This window comes from Oncorhynchus keta, chromosome 25 (genome assembly GCF_023373465.1).
Source record: "Oncorhynchus keta strain PuntledgeMale-10-30-2019 chromosome 25, Oket_V2, whole genome shotgun sequence".
NCBI lineage: Eukaryota > Metazoa > Chordata > Actinopteri > Salmoniformes > Salmonidae > Oncorhynchus > Oncorhynchus keta.
In genome coordinates, this window is record NC_068445.1 from 41,319,249 (window position 1) to 41,333,403 (window position 14,155).

At 46.9% G+C, this 14,155-nt stretch overlaps 1 long non-coding RNA gene across 1 annotated transcript; it reads right to left on the reverse strand.

The window, feature by feature from the left end:
* Positions 1-474: 474 nt before the first annotated feature.
* LOC127911803 (uncharacterized) lies at positions 475-4,562 on the reverse strand. The gene is made up of 3 exons (XR_008079409.1): positions 4,520-4,562; positions 3,887-4,057; positions 475-2,121 (listed from the first exon to the last, which is right to left on the reverse strand). It is a non-coding gene; the product is annotated as an uncharacterized LOC127911803 (long non-coding RNA).
* Positions 4,563-14,155: the final 9,593 nt, after the last annotated feature.

Here is a 14,155-nt window from a genome sequence, read left to right on the forward strand (position 1 = left end):
ATCATTATCCTGCTGCTACCTCTATCATTATCCTGCTGCTACCTCTATCATTATCCTGCTGCTACCTCTATCATTATCCTGCTGCTACCTCTATCATTACCCTGCTGCTACCTCTATCATTATCCTGCTGCTACCTCTATCATTATCCTGCTGCTACCTCTATCATTATCCTGCTGCTACCTCTATCATTATCCTCCTGCTACCTCTATCATTATCCTGCTGCTCAGCCACTTTACCCCTGATTGTTTGCATTCAACTACATAGTCACTATCGTTATTGATATTGTTTGTGGACATACATTATTTTCTTTATTTTGACACTTTCTATTTCTGATATTGCTACTATGCAAGTAACCATTGGCTGTACCGTTTACACCTTCTGTAGAGACCCATTTGCAATATAATGATATATAAAATCAATATTGATACAGTTGAAGCCGGAGGTTTACATACACCTTGGCCAAATACATTTAAACTCGGTTTTTCATAATTCCTGACATTTAATCCTAGTAAAAATTCCCTGACTTCGGTAAGTTAGTATCACCACTTTAGTTTAAGAATGTGAAATGTCAGAATAATAGTAGACAGAATGATTTATTTCAGCTTTTATTTCATCATTGCATGTCCAGTGAGTCTGAAGTTTACACATGCTCAATTAGTATTTGGTAGCATTGCTTTTAAATTGTTTAACTTGAATCAAATGTTTTGGGTAGCCCCCACAAGCTTCCCACAATAATTTGGGAGAATTTTGTCCCATTCCTCCTGACAGAGCTGGTGTAACTATTCATCTCCTTATCATACTCTGCTTCTACCAGACATTCCACTGATAGAAGGATAGTAGATGGGTGCTGTCTACATAGGGTCAGAAGGATAGTAGATGGGACCTGGCTACATAGGGTCAGAAGGATAGTAGATGGGACCTGGCTACATAGGGTCAGAAGGATAGTAGATGGGACCTGGCTACATAGGGTCAGAAGGATAGTAGATGGGACCTGGCTACATAGGGTCAGAAGGATAGTAGATGGGACCTGGCTACATAGGGTCAGAAGGATAGTAGATGGGACCTGGCTACATAGGGTCAGAAGGATAGTAGATGGGACCTGGGTCAGAAGGATAGTAGATGGGACCTGGCTACATAGGGTCAGAAGGATAGTAGATGGGACCTGGGTCAGAAGGATAGTAGATGGGACCTGGCTACATAGGGTCAGAAGGATAGTAGATGGGACCTGGGTCAGAAGGATAGTAGATGGGACCTGGCTACATAGGGTCAGAAGGATAGTAGATGGGACCTGGCTACATAGGGTCAGAAGGATAGTAGATGGGACCTGGGTCAGAAGGATAGTAGATGGGACCTGGCTACATAGGGTCAGAAGGATAGTAGATGGAACCTGGCTACATAGGGTCAGAAGGATAGTAGATGGACCTGGCTACATAGGGTCAGAAGGATAGTAGATGGGACCTGGGTCAGAAGGATAGTAGATGGGACCTGGCTACATAGGGTCAGAAGGATAGTAGATGGGACCTGGGTCAGAAGGATAGTAAATGGGACCTGGCTACATAGGGCCAGAAGGATAGTAGATGGGACCTGGCTACATAGGGTCAGAAGGATAGTAGATGGGACCTGGGTCAGAAGGATAGTAGATGGGACCTGGCTACATAGGGTCAGAAGGATAGTAGATGGGACCTGTCTACATAGGGTCAGAAGGATAGTAGATGGGACCTGGGTCAGAAGGATAGTAGATGGGAGCTGGCTACATAGAGTCAGAAGGATAGTAGATGGGACCTGGGTCAGAAGGATAGTAGATGGACCTGGCTACATAGGGTTAGAAGGATAGTAGATGGGACCTGGGTCAGAAGGATAGTAGATGGGACCTGGCTACATAGGGTCAGAAGGATAGTAGATGGGATCTGGCTACATAGGGTCAGATGGATAGTAGATGGACCTGGCTACATAGGGTCAGAAGGATAGTAGATGGGACCTGGCTACATAGGATCAGAAGGATAGTAGATGGACCTGGCTACATAGGGTCAGAAGGATAGTAGATGGGACCTGGCTACATAGGGTCAGAAGGATAGTAGATGGGACCTGGCTACATAGGGTCAGAAGGATAGTAGATGGGACCTGGGTCAGAAGGATAGTAGATGGGACCTGGGTACATAGGGTCAGAAGGATAGTAGATGGACCTGGCTACATAGGGTCAGAAGGATAGTAGATGGGACCTGGCTACATAGGGTCAGAAGGATAGTAGATGGGACCTGGCTACATAGGGTCAGAAGGATAGTAGATGGGACCTGGGTCAGAAGGATAGTAGATGGGACCTGGCTACATAGAGTCAGAAGGATAGTAGATGGGACCTGGCTGCATAGGGTCAGAAGGATAGTAGATGGGACCTGGCTGCAAAGGGTCAGAAGGATAGTAGATGGACCTGGGTCAGAAGGATAGTAGATGGGACCTGGCTACATAGGGTCAGAAGGATAGTAGATGGGACCTGGGTCAGAAGGATAGTAGATGGGACCTGGCTACATAGGGTCAGAAGGATAGTAGATTGGACCTGGCTACATAGGGTCAGAAGGATAGTAGATGGGACCTGGGTCAGAAGGATAGTAGATGGGACCTGGCTACATAGAGTCAGAAGGATAGTAGATGGGACCTGGCTACATAGAGTCAGAAGGATAGTAGATGGGACCTGGCTGCATAGGGTCAGAAGGATAGTAGATGGGACCTGGCTACATAGGGTCAGAAGCATAGTAAATGGGACCTGGCTACATAGGGTCAGAAGGATAGTAGATGGGACCTGGCTGCAAAGGGTCAGAAGGATAGTAGATGGACCTGGGTCAGAAGGATAGTAGATGGGACCTGGCTACATAGGGTCAGAAGGATAGTAGATGGGACCTGGCTACATAGGGTCAGAAGGATAGTAAATGGGACCTGGCTACATAGGGTCAGAAGGATAGTAGATGGGACCTGGCTACATAGAGTCAGGAGGATAGTAGATGGGACCTGGCTACATAGAGTCAGAAGGATAGTAGATGGGTGTCAGGATTTGGCCAGGGTTGTTCCGGTTTTTGGTCACTAGATTCCCCATTGTGCTTTTTGACCTTTTGTTTTCCCTTGATCCCCATTATTATTTGCACCTGTGCCTCGTTTCCCCTGATTGTATTTAAACCCTTAGTTTTCCTCAGTTCTTTGCTCTGTGTTTGTATGTTAGCACCCAGCCCTAGTATTCTGTGAACTATTGTTGATCCCGGTGGACTCTCTTGTGGAATTCTGTTTTTGTTCTTGTTTATTTATTTTTTAGTATCTTTTGAGGCTTTTTATGCTATACCTACCACCTTGTGGATTTACCTTTTGTCTTGGAAGATTACCTTTGTTCTTGTGGAATTCCTTTTGAGGTTGTGGAGTTACATGTTTTCCTGAAGGACTTTACTTTTTACTTCATTAAATACACCGTCTCAAGTACTGCTGTGTCTGCCTCATCTTCTGGGTTCTGCCGACTATTCGTGGTTAAGTGACTGTTTCTCACTCCGGAGACCTGGGTTCGTAACCGGGTCCTGACAATGGGACCTGGCTACATAGAGTCAGAAGGATAGTAGATGGGACCTGGCTACATAGAGTCAGAAGGATAGTAGATGGGACCTGGCTACATAGGGTCAGAAGGATAGTAGATGGACCTGGCTACATAGGGTCAGAAGGATAGTAGATGGGACCTGGCTACATAGGGTCAGAAGGATAGTAGATGGGACCTGGCTACATAGGGTCAGAAGGATAGTAAATGGGACCTGGCTACATAGGGTCAGAAGGATAGTAGATGGGACCTGGCTACATAGGGTCAGAAGGATAGTAGATGGACGTGGCTACATAGAGTCAGAAGGATAGTAGATGGGACCTGGGTCAGAAGGATAGTAGATGGGACCTGGCTACATAGGGTCAGAAGGATAGTAGATGGGACCTGGCTACATAGGGTCAGAAGGATAGTAGATGGGACCTGGCTACATAGGGTCAGATGGATAGTAGATGGGACCTGGCTACATAGGGTCAGAAGGATAGTAGATGGGACCTGGCTACATAGAGTCAGAAGGATAGTAGATGGGACCTGGCTGCATAGGGTCAGAAGGATAGTATATGGGACCTGGCTGCATAGGGTCAGAAGGATAGTAGATGGGACCTGGCTACATAGGGTCAGAAGGATAGTAGATGGACCTGGCTACATAGAGTCAGAATGATAGTAGATGGACCTGGCTACATAGGGTCAGAAGGATAGTAGATGGGCCTGGTTACATAGGGTCAGAATGATAGTAGATGGGACCTGGCTACATAGGGTCAGAAGGATAGTAGATGGGCCTGGTTACATAGGGTCAGAATGATAGTAGATGGGACCTGGCTACATAGAGTCAGAATGATAGTAGATGGGACCTGGCTACATAGGGTCAGAAGGATAGTAGATGGGCCTGGTTACATAGGGTCAGGAGGATAGTAGATGGACCTGGTTACATAGGGTCAGAAGGATAGTAGATGGGACCTGGCTACATAGGGTCAGAAGGATAGTAGATGGGACCTGGCTGCATAGGGTCAGATGGATAGTAGATGGGACCTGGCTACATAGGGTCAGAAGGATAGTAGATGGGCCTGGTTACATAGGGTCAGAAGGATAGTGCACCTGCAAACAACAAAATAACATTAAGATGAGTTACAATCAATTGTCTCACCCCTGTCAGTCTGTCTTTACACAGCTCAGTGGAAGGTATTTGCCTTCCTCCCATATATATAAATATAGATTTAGTGTATATGCATCTAACTGTCTATTTCCTTATTAATCAGTATAAAGGAGGAAATGTTGATTACTTGTTGAGCAAAGTCAAAGCTGTAATGCATCCTGATGTCTTTGCTGGTTCAGTAGGGACCCCCAGAGACAACTGCAGGTCTTGTCAGGTGGTCTTGCAGTCAGCAACGATCTACTGGTAGACAGACCGCTCACTCAGAACAAGCAGGAGATGCTGCTCTTGCTTCTTCAGCTTGGCTGACTTAACAGATTCTAGCACATAGGTAGATCTGAAGACCTGTTTGTTTTTCTCTGGCACTGCCAGCACAGGTCTGTCCTGGGCTTGGTGCTTTTATGTGGGGCAGCAATTTTCTCCACAGATTCCTGAAAGAAGACAGCCTTACTACACGTAGCTCTGGAAAATACAGAACAAATTTGAGATCAGTAAAAGTAGTGCCATATGTCACATGGGATGGTAGCTTTCCACCAAAGTGTTTGTGTCCTGGGTGGCGTCCTGGTAACACTATGGCATCATCCTCTGCGTAGTTGTTGATGAAGTTCACCACTCGCTGCAAGTCCTCATGCTTCAGGTGTAACCTGTGCTTGCTTGGGCCAGCTTTCTTGTTGATGGGAGGCATAAGACCATTCTCCTTGTATGACTGGTGGAGGAGAGTCAGCCATGTTCTACTGATGCTGAAAGACAAATTCCACATACTAACGTTACAAATTTTATCAGCATATCGATTGCGCAACCAGGGGTGGTAAAACCTTGGATCATTGTTACTCTAACTTCCGCGACGCATATAAGGCCCTGCCCCGCCCCCTTTCGGAAAAGCTGACCACGACTCCATTTTGCTGATCCCTGCCTACAGGCAGAAGCTAAAACAAGAGGCTCCCACGCTGAGGTCTGTCCAACGCTGGTCAGACCAAGCTGACTCCACACTCCAAGACTGCTTCCATCACGTGGACTGGGACATGTTTCGTATTGCGTCAGATGGAAATATTGACGAATACGCTGATTCGGTGTGCGAGTACATTAGAACGTGCGTCGAAGATGTCGTTCCCATAGCAACGATAAAAACATTCCCAAACCAGAAACCGTGGATTGATGGCAGCATTCGCGTGAAACTGAAAGCGCGAACCACTGCTTTTAATCAGGGCAAGGTGTCTGGTAACATGTCCGAATATAAACAATGCAGCTATTCCCTCCGCAAGGCTATTAAACAAGCTAAGCGTCAGTATAGAGACAAAGTAGAATCTCAATTCAATGGCTCAGACACAAGAGGCATGTGGCAGGGTCTACAGTCAATCACGGACTACAAGAAGAAACCCAGCCCAGTCACGGACCAGGATGTCTTGCTCCCAGGCAGACTAAATAACTTTTTGCCCGCTTTGAGGACAATACAGTGCCACTGACACGGCCTGCAACGAAAACATGCGGTCTCTCCTTCACTGCAGCCGAGGTGAGTAAGACATTTAAACGTGTTAACCCTCGCAAGGCTGCAGGCCCAGACGGCATCCCCAGCCGCGCCCTCAGAGCATGCGCAGACCAGCTGGCCGGTGTGTTTACGGACATATTCAATCAATCCCTATACCAGTCTGCTGTTCCCACATGCTTCAAGAGGGCCACCATTGTTCCTGTTCCCAAGAAAGCTAAGGTAACTAAGCTAAACGACTACCGCCCGTAGCACTCACTTCCGTCATCATGAAGTGCTTTGAGAGACTAGTCAAGGACCATATCACCTCCACCCTACCTGACACCCTAGACCCACTCCAATTTGCTTACCGCCCAAATAGGTCCACAGACGATGCAATCTCAACCACACTGCACACTGCCCTAACCCACCTGGACAAGAGGAATACCTATGTGAGAATGCTGTTCATCGACTACAGCTCGGCATTCAACACCATAGTACCCTCCAAGATCGTCATCAAGCTCGAGACACTGGGTCTCGACCCCGCCCTGTGCAACTGGGTACTGGACTTCCTGACGGGCCGCCCCCAGGTGGTGAGGGTAGGCAACAACATCTCCTCCCCGCTGATCCTCAACACGGGGGCCCCACAAGGGTGCGTTCTGAGCCCTCTCCTGTACTTCCTGTTCACCCACGACTGCGTGGCCACGCACGCCTCCAACTCAATCATCAAGTTTGCGGACGACACAACAGTGGTAGGCTTGATTACCAACAACGACGAGACGGCCTACAGGGAGGAGGTGAGGGCCCTCGGAGTGTGGTGTCAGGAAAATAACCTCACACTCAACGTCAACAAAACTAAGGAGATGATTGTGGACTTCAGGAAACAGCAGAGGGAACACCCCCCTATCCACATCGATGGAACAGTAGTGGAGAGGGTAGCAAGTTTTAAGTTCCTCGACATACACATCACAGACAAACTGAATTGGTCCACTCACACTGACAGCGTCGTGAAGAAGGCGCAGCAGCGCCTCTTCAACCTCAGGAGGCTGAAGAAATTCGGCTTGTCACCAAAAGCACTCACAAACTTCTACAGATGCACAATCGAGAGCATCCTGGCGGGCTGTATCACCGCCTGGTACGGCAACTGCTCCGCCCTCAACCGTAAGGCTCTCCAGAGGGTAGTGAGGTCTGCACAACGCATCACCGGGGGCAAACTACCTGCCCTCCAGGACACCTACACCACCCGATGTTACAGGAAGGCCATAAAGATCATCAAGGACATCAACCACCCGAACCACTGCCTGTTCACCCCGCTATCATCCAGAAGGCGAGGTCAGTACAGGTGCATCAAAGCTGGGACCGAGAGACTGAAAAACAGCTTCTATCTCAAGGCTATCAGACTGTTAAACAGCCACCACTAACATTGAGTGGCTGCTGCCAACACACTGTCATTGACACTGACCCAACTCCAGCCACTTTAATAATGGGAATTGATGGGAAATGATGTAAATATATCACTAGCCACTTTAAACAATGCTACCTTATATAATGTTACTTACCCTACATTATTCATCTCATATGCATACGTATATACTGTACTCTACATCATCGACTGCATCCTTATGTAATACATGTATCACTAGCCACTTTAACTATGCCACTTTGTTTACTTTGTCTACATACTCATCTCATATGTATATACTGTACTCTATATCATCTACTGCATCCTTATGTAATACATGTATCACTAGCCACTTTAACTATGCCACTTTGTTTACTTTGTCTACATACTCATCTCATATGTATATACTGTACTCGATACCATCTACTGTATGCTGCTCTGTACCATCACTCATTCATATATCCTTATGTACATATTCCTTATCCCCTTACACTGTGTATAAAACAGTAGTTTTGGAATTGTTAGTTAGATTACTTGTTGGTTATCACTGCATTGTCGGAACTAGAAGCACAAGCATTTCGCTACACTTGCATTAACATCTGCTAACCATGTGTATGTGACAAATAAAATTTGATTTGATTTGATTTGACTTTATAGATGTAAGTTAATGTTAGCTAGCAAGCCATACATCTAACATATGCTAACGTTAGCGAGCTAACAGCAAGCTTTAACTTGGGGTCTTTTGAACCTCTTGATGCTACCCATCCCGGATCCGGGATCGTGAATACACCCTCAGGCTCATTACCATAACGCAACGTTAACGATTTCTAAAAATCGCAAATGAAATTAAATAAATATGCCTGCTCTCAAGCTTAGCCTTTTCTTAACAACACTGTCATCTCAGATTTTCAAAATATGCTTTTGAACCATAGAAAATCAAGCATTTGTGTAAGAGTTTTGATAGCTATTGTAGCATTTAGTGTAGCATTTAGCACGCACCATTTTCACAAAAACCAGAAAAGCAATCAAATAAAATAATTTACCTTTGAAGAACTTTGAATGTTTTCAATGAGGAGACTCTCAGTTACATAGCAAATGTCCACTTTTTCCTGAAAGATTCTTTGTGTAGGACAAATCGCTCCGTTTTGTACATCACATTTGGCTACCAAACAAACCGAAAATTCAGTCACCAAAACGTCAAACTTTTTTCCAAATTAACTCCATAATATCGACCGAAACATGGCAAACGTTGTTTAGAATCAATCCTAAAGGTGTTTTTTTCACATATCTCTTCATTGATATGCCGTTCGTGGAAGCATGCTTTCGTCTCAGAATCCCATGGAAAAATACCAGCAGCTGAGTTTTGCGCACCAATTTCCACGCAGGACACCGTGCGGACACCTGGCAAATGTAGTCTCTTATGGTCAATCTTCCAATGATATGCCTACAAATACGTCACAATGCTGCAGACACCGTGGGGAAACGATAGATAGGGCAAGCTCATTCGTGTCGCATTCACAGCCATATAAGGAGACAATGAACAACAGAGCCTCAGAAATCCTGCTCATTTCCTGGTTGCAGTTTCATCTTGGTTTTGCCTGAAGCTTCTGTTCTAGGGCACTCACAGATAATATCTTTGCAGTTCTGGAAACGTCAGAGTGTTTTCTTTCCAAAGCTATCAATTATATGCATAGTCAAGCATCTTTTTGTGACAAAATATTGCGCTTAAAACGGGCACGTCTTTTTATCCAAAAATGAAATAGCGCCCCCATAGACTTAACTGTTAGACATGTAATGGTAACGTTAGCTAGTTAGCAAAAAAATGAACTAAAATCCCAATCCATAGAGTAACGTTAGCAAGCCAGCCATCGAAGTCAAGCTGGAAAGCTAACCAGCAAGCTTTAACTAGCAATACAAACCGATTGTCATAACTAGCTAAAGTTAAACAAAGTAGGTTCAATGTTAGATTCTTACCTGTATACATGGATGAAATCATCACGGCAGACTGCAACTCCTTTAATTAAATAAGACGTCCTGTGTCTTCTTCGTTTAACAGCTTGTTTGGTCCGTTGTGTCAAATCACTCTGGTTCACACTGACCGTGTGCAATGTCATAAGAATCATCCGATCTTTCTCCTTCTCTGTCACGGATGCCATTGTTGCTCTTACTTTGAAGATGTAATCCGAAAACATGTGTTTTATACAACAGCCTTCTATGTTCTCTTTTCAACTCCCTATGCATTTGCAATCAAACACCATAATTCTATTAATCTCCTTATCATACTCTGCTTCTACCAGACATTCCACTGATTTCAAAACTCGAAAACTTCTTCCATGACAACAACACTGTTGATTGTTGCCATTTCTTCTCCATCACAAGACTCTACAATGTCTTCTTCAATGAAAATGTTTCTACCTAAAACGGGGATTTCCTCATCGTCTGATTCACGTTCAGAGTCAGAGAGAGTCTGCATGGCACGATGGTCCTCCAGAAAGTTGTCCATCACAACTTTTTACATTTTACATTTACATTTAAGTCATTTAGCAGACGCTCTTATCCAGAGCGACTTACAAATTGGTGCATTCACCTTATGACATCCAGTGGAACAGCCACTTTACAATAGTGCATCTAAATATTTTAGGGGGGTGAGAAGGATTACTGATCCTATCCTAGGTATTCCTTAAAGAGGTGGGGTTTCAGGTGTCTCCGGAAGGTGGTGATTGACTCCGCTGTCCTGGCGTCGTGAGGGAGTTTGTTCCACCATTGGGGGCCAGAGCAGCGAACAGTTTTGACTGGGCTGAGCGGGAACTGTAGGTGCCGTTCCCCTCACAGCTCCGTAGGCAAGCACCATGGTCTTGTAGCGGATGCGAGCTTCAACTGGAAGCCAGTGGAGAGAGCGGAGGAGCGGGGTGACGTGAGAGAACTTGGGAAGGTTGAACACCAGACGGGCTGCGGCGTTCTGGATGAGTTGTAGGGGTTTAATGGCACAGGCAGGGAGCCCAGCCAACAGCGAGTTGCAGTAATCCAGACGGGAGATGACAAGTGCCTGGATTAGGACCTGCACCGCTTCCTGTGTGAGGCAGGGTCGTACTCTGCGGATGTTGTAGAGCATGAACCTACAGGAACGGGCCACCGCCTTGATGTTAGTTGAGAACGACAGGGTGTTGTCCAGGATCACGCCAAGGTTCTTAGCGCTCTGGGAGGAGGACACAATGGAGTTGTCAACCGTGATGGCGAGATCATGGAATGGGCAGTCCTTCCTCGGGAGGAAGAGCAGCTCCGTCTTGCCGAGGTTCAGCTTGAGGTGGTGATCCGTCATCCACACTGATATGTCTGCCAGACATGCAGAGATGCGATTCGCCACCTGGTCATCAGAAGGGGGAAAGGAGAAGATTAATTGTGTGTCGTCTGCATAGCAATGATAGGAGAGACCATGTGAGGTTATGACAGAGCCAAGTGACTTGGTGTATAGCGAGAATAGGAGAGGGCCTAGAACAGAGCCTTGGGGGACACCAGTGGTGAGGGCGCGTGGTGAGGAGACAGATTCTCGCCACGCCACCTGGTAGGAGCGACCTGTCAGGTAGGACGCAATCCAAGCGTGGGCCGCGCCGGAGATGCCCAACTCGGAGAGGGTGGAGAGGAGGATCTGATGGTTCACAGTATCGAAGGCAGCCGATAGGTCTAGAAGGATGAGAGCAGAGGAGAGAGAGTTAGCTTTAGCAGTGCGGAGCGCCTCCGTGATGCAGAGAAGAGCAGTCTCAGTTGAATAACTAGTCTTGAAACCTGACTGATTTGGATCAAGAAGGTCATTCTGAGAGAGATAGCGGTAGAGCTGGCCAAGGACGGCACGTTCAAGAGTTTTGGAGAGAAAAGAAAGAAGGGATACTGGTCTGTAGTTGTTGACATCGGAGGGATCGAGTGTAGGTTTTATCAGAAGGGGTGCAACTCTCGCTCTCTTGAAGACAGAAGGGACGTAGCCAGCGGTCAGGGATGAGTTGATGAGCGAGGTGAGGTAAGGGAGAAGGTCTCCGGAAATGGTCTGGAGAAGAGAGGAGGGGATAGGGTCAAGCGGGCAGGTTGTTGGGCGGCCGGCCGTCACAAGACGCGAGATTTCATCTGGAGAGAGAGGGGAGAAAGAGGTCAGAGCACAGGGTAGGGCAGTGTGAGCAGAACCAGCGGTGTCGTTTGACTTAGCAAACGAGGATCGGATGTCGTCGACCTTCTTTTCAAAATGGTTGACGAAGTCATCTGCAGAGAGGGAGGAGGGGGGGGAGGGGAGGAGGATTCAGGAGGGAGGAGAAGGTGGCAAAGAGCTTCCTAGGGTTAGAGGCAGATGCTTGGAATTTAGAGTGGTAGAAAGTGGCTTTAGCAGCAGAGACAGAGGAGGAAAATGTAGAGAGGAGGGAGTGAAAGGATGCCAGGTCCGCAGGGAGGCGAGTTTTCCTCCATTTCCGCTCGGCTGCCCGGAGCCCTGTTCTGTGAGCTCTCAATGAGTCGTCGAGCCACGGAGCGGGAGGGGAGGACCGAGCCGGCCTGGAGGATAGGGGACATAGAGAGTCAAAGGATGCAGAAAGGGAGGAGAGGAGGGTTGAGGAGGCAGAATCAGGAGATAGGTTGGAGAAGGTTTGAGCAGAGGGAAGAGATGATAGGATGGAAGAGGAGAGAGTAGCGGGGGAGAGAGAGCGAAGGTTGGGACGGCGCGATACCATCCGAGTAGGGGCAGTGTGGGAAGTGTTGGATGAGAGCGAGAGGGAAAAGGATACAAGGTAGTGGTCGGAGACTTGGAGGGGAGTTGCAATGGGGTTAGTGGAAGAACAGCATCTAGTAAAGATGAGGTCGAGCGTATTGCCTGCCTTGTGAGTAGGGGGAAGGTGAGAGGGTGAGGTCAAAAGAGGAGAGGAGTGGAAAGAAGGAGGCAGAGAGAAATGAGTCAAAGGTAGACGTGGGGAGGTTAAAGTCGCCCAGAACTGTGAGAGGTGAGCCGTCCTCAGGAAAGGAGCTTATCAAGGCATCAAGCTCATTGATGAACTCTCCGAGGGAACCTGGAGGGCGATAAATGATAAGGATGTTAAGCTTGAAAGGGCTGGTAACTGTGACAGCATGGAATTCAAAGGAGGCGATAGACAGATGGGTAAGGGGAGAAAGAGAGAATGACCACTTGGGAGAGATGAGGATCCCGGTGCCACCACCCCGCTGACCAGAAGCTCTCGGGGTTAGCGAGAACACGTGGGCGGACGAGGAGAGAGCAGTAGGAGTAGCAGTGTTATCTGTGGTGATCCATGTTTCCGTCAGTGCCAAGAAGTCGAGGACTGGAGGGAGGCATAGGCTGAGATGAACTCTGCCTTGTTGGCCGCAGATCGGCAGTTCCAGAGGCTACCGGAGACCTGGAACTCCACGTGGGTCGTGCGCGCTGGGACCACCAGATTAGGTGGCCGCGGCCACGCGGTGTGGAGCGTTTGTATGGTCTGTGCAGAGAGGAGAGAACAGGGATAGACAGACACATAGTTGACAGGCTACAGAAGAGGCTACGCTAATGCAAGGAGATTGGAATGACAAGTGGACTACACGTCTCGAATGTTCAGAAAGTTAAGCTTACGTAGCAAGAATCTTATTGACTAAAATGATTAAAATGATACAGTACTGCTGAAGTAGGCTAGCTGGCAGTGGCTGCGTTGTTGACACTACACTAATCAAGTCGTTCCGTTGAGTGTAATAGTTACTACAGTGCAGCTATTCGGGGGCTAGCTGGCTAGCTAGCAGTGTCGATTACGTTACGTTGCGTTAAAGAACGACAATAGCTGGCTAGCTAACCTAGAAAATCACTCTAGACTACACAATTATCTTTGATACAAGGACGGCTATGTAGCTAGCTATGTAGCTAGCTACGATCAAGCAAATAAAACCGTTGTGCTGTAATGAAATGAAATGAAAATGTGATACTACCTGTGGAGCGAAGCGGAATGCGACCGGGTTGTTGAGTGGGAAGTTAATTCAGTAGACGTTGGCTAGCTGTTAGCTGTTAGCTAGCTAGCAGTGTCTCCTACGTTAAGGACGACAAATAGCTGGCTAGCTAACCTCGGTAAATTAAGATAATCACTCTAAGACTACACACTCTAAACTACACAATTATCTTGGATACGAAGACAGCAAAGACAACTATGTAGCTAGCTAACACTACACTAATCAAGTCGTTCAGTTGAGTGTAATAGTTTCTACGGTGCTGCTATACGGTGGACGTTAGCTATGTGGCTAGCTGCTGGGCAGTAGACTACGTTAGGACGACGAAATACGATAATTACGCAATTATCTTAAATACAAAGACGGCTATGTAGCTAGCTAAGAAGAAATTGCTAAGATTAGACAAATCAAACCGTTGTAATATAATGAAATGTAATGAAAAGTAATGAAAAGTAATACTACCTGCGGACCGAAGTGCGAATGCGACCGCTCGCTCCAACCCACTGACCTTCATCGAAAGTGCCTGATAAATTCAGAGCAGCAATGTTATTGAGAGCAGTAGCAACATATTTGTAGTTCTCCATGGCTAAGGTTATATCTTTAGGAATAACTGCAGTAGAA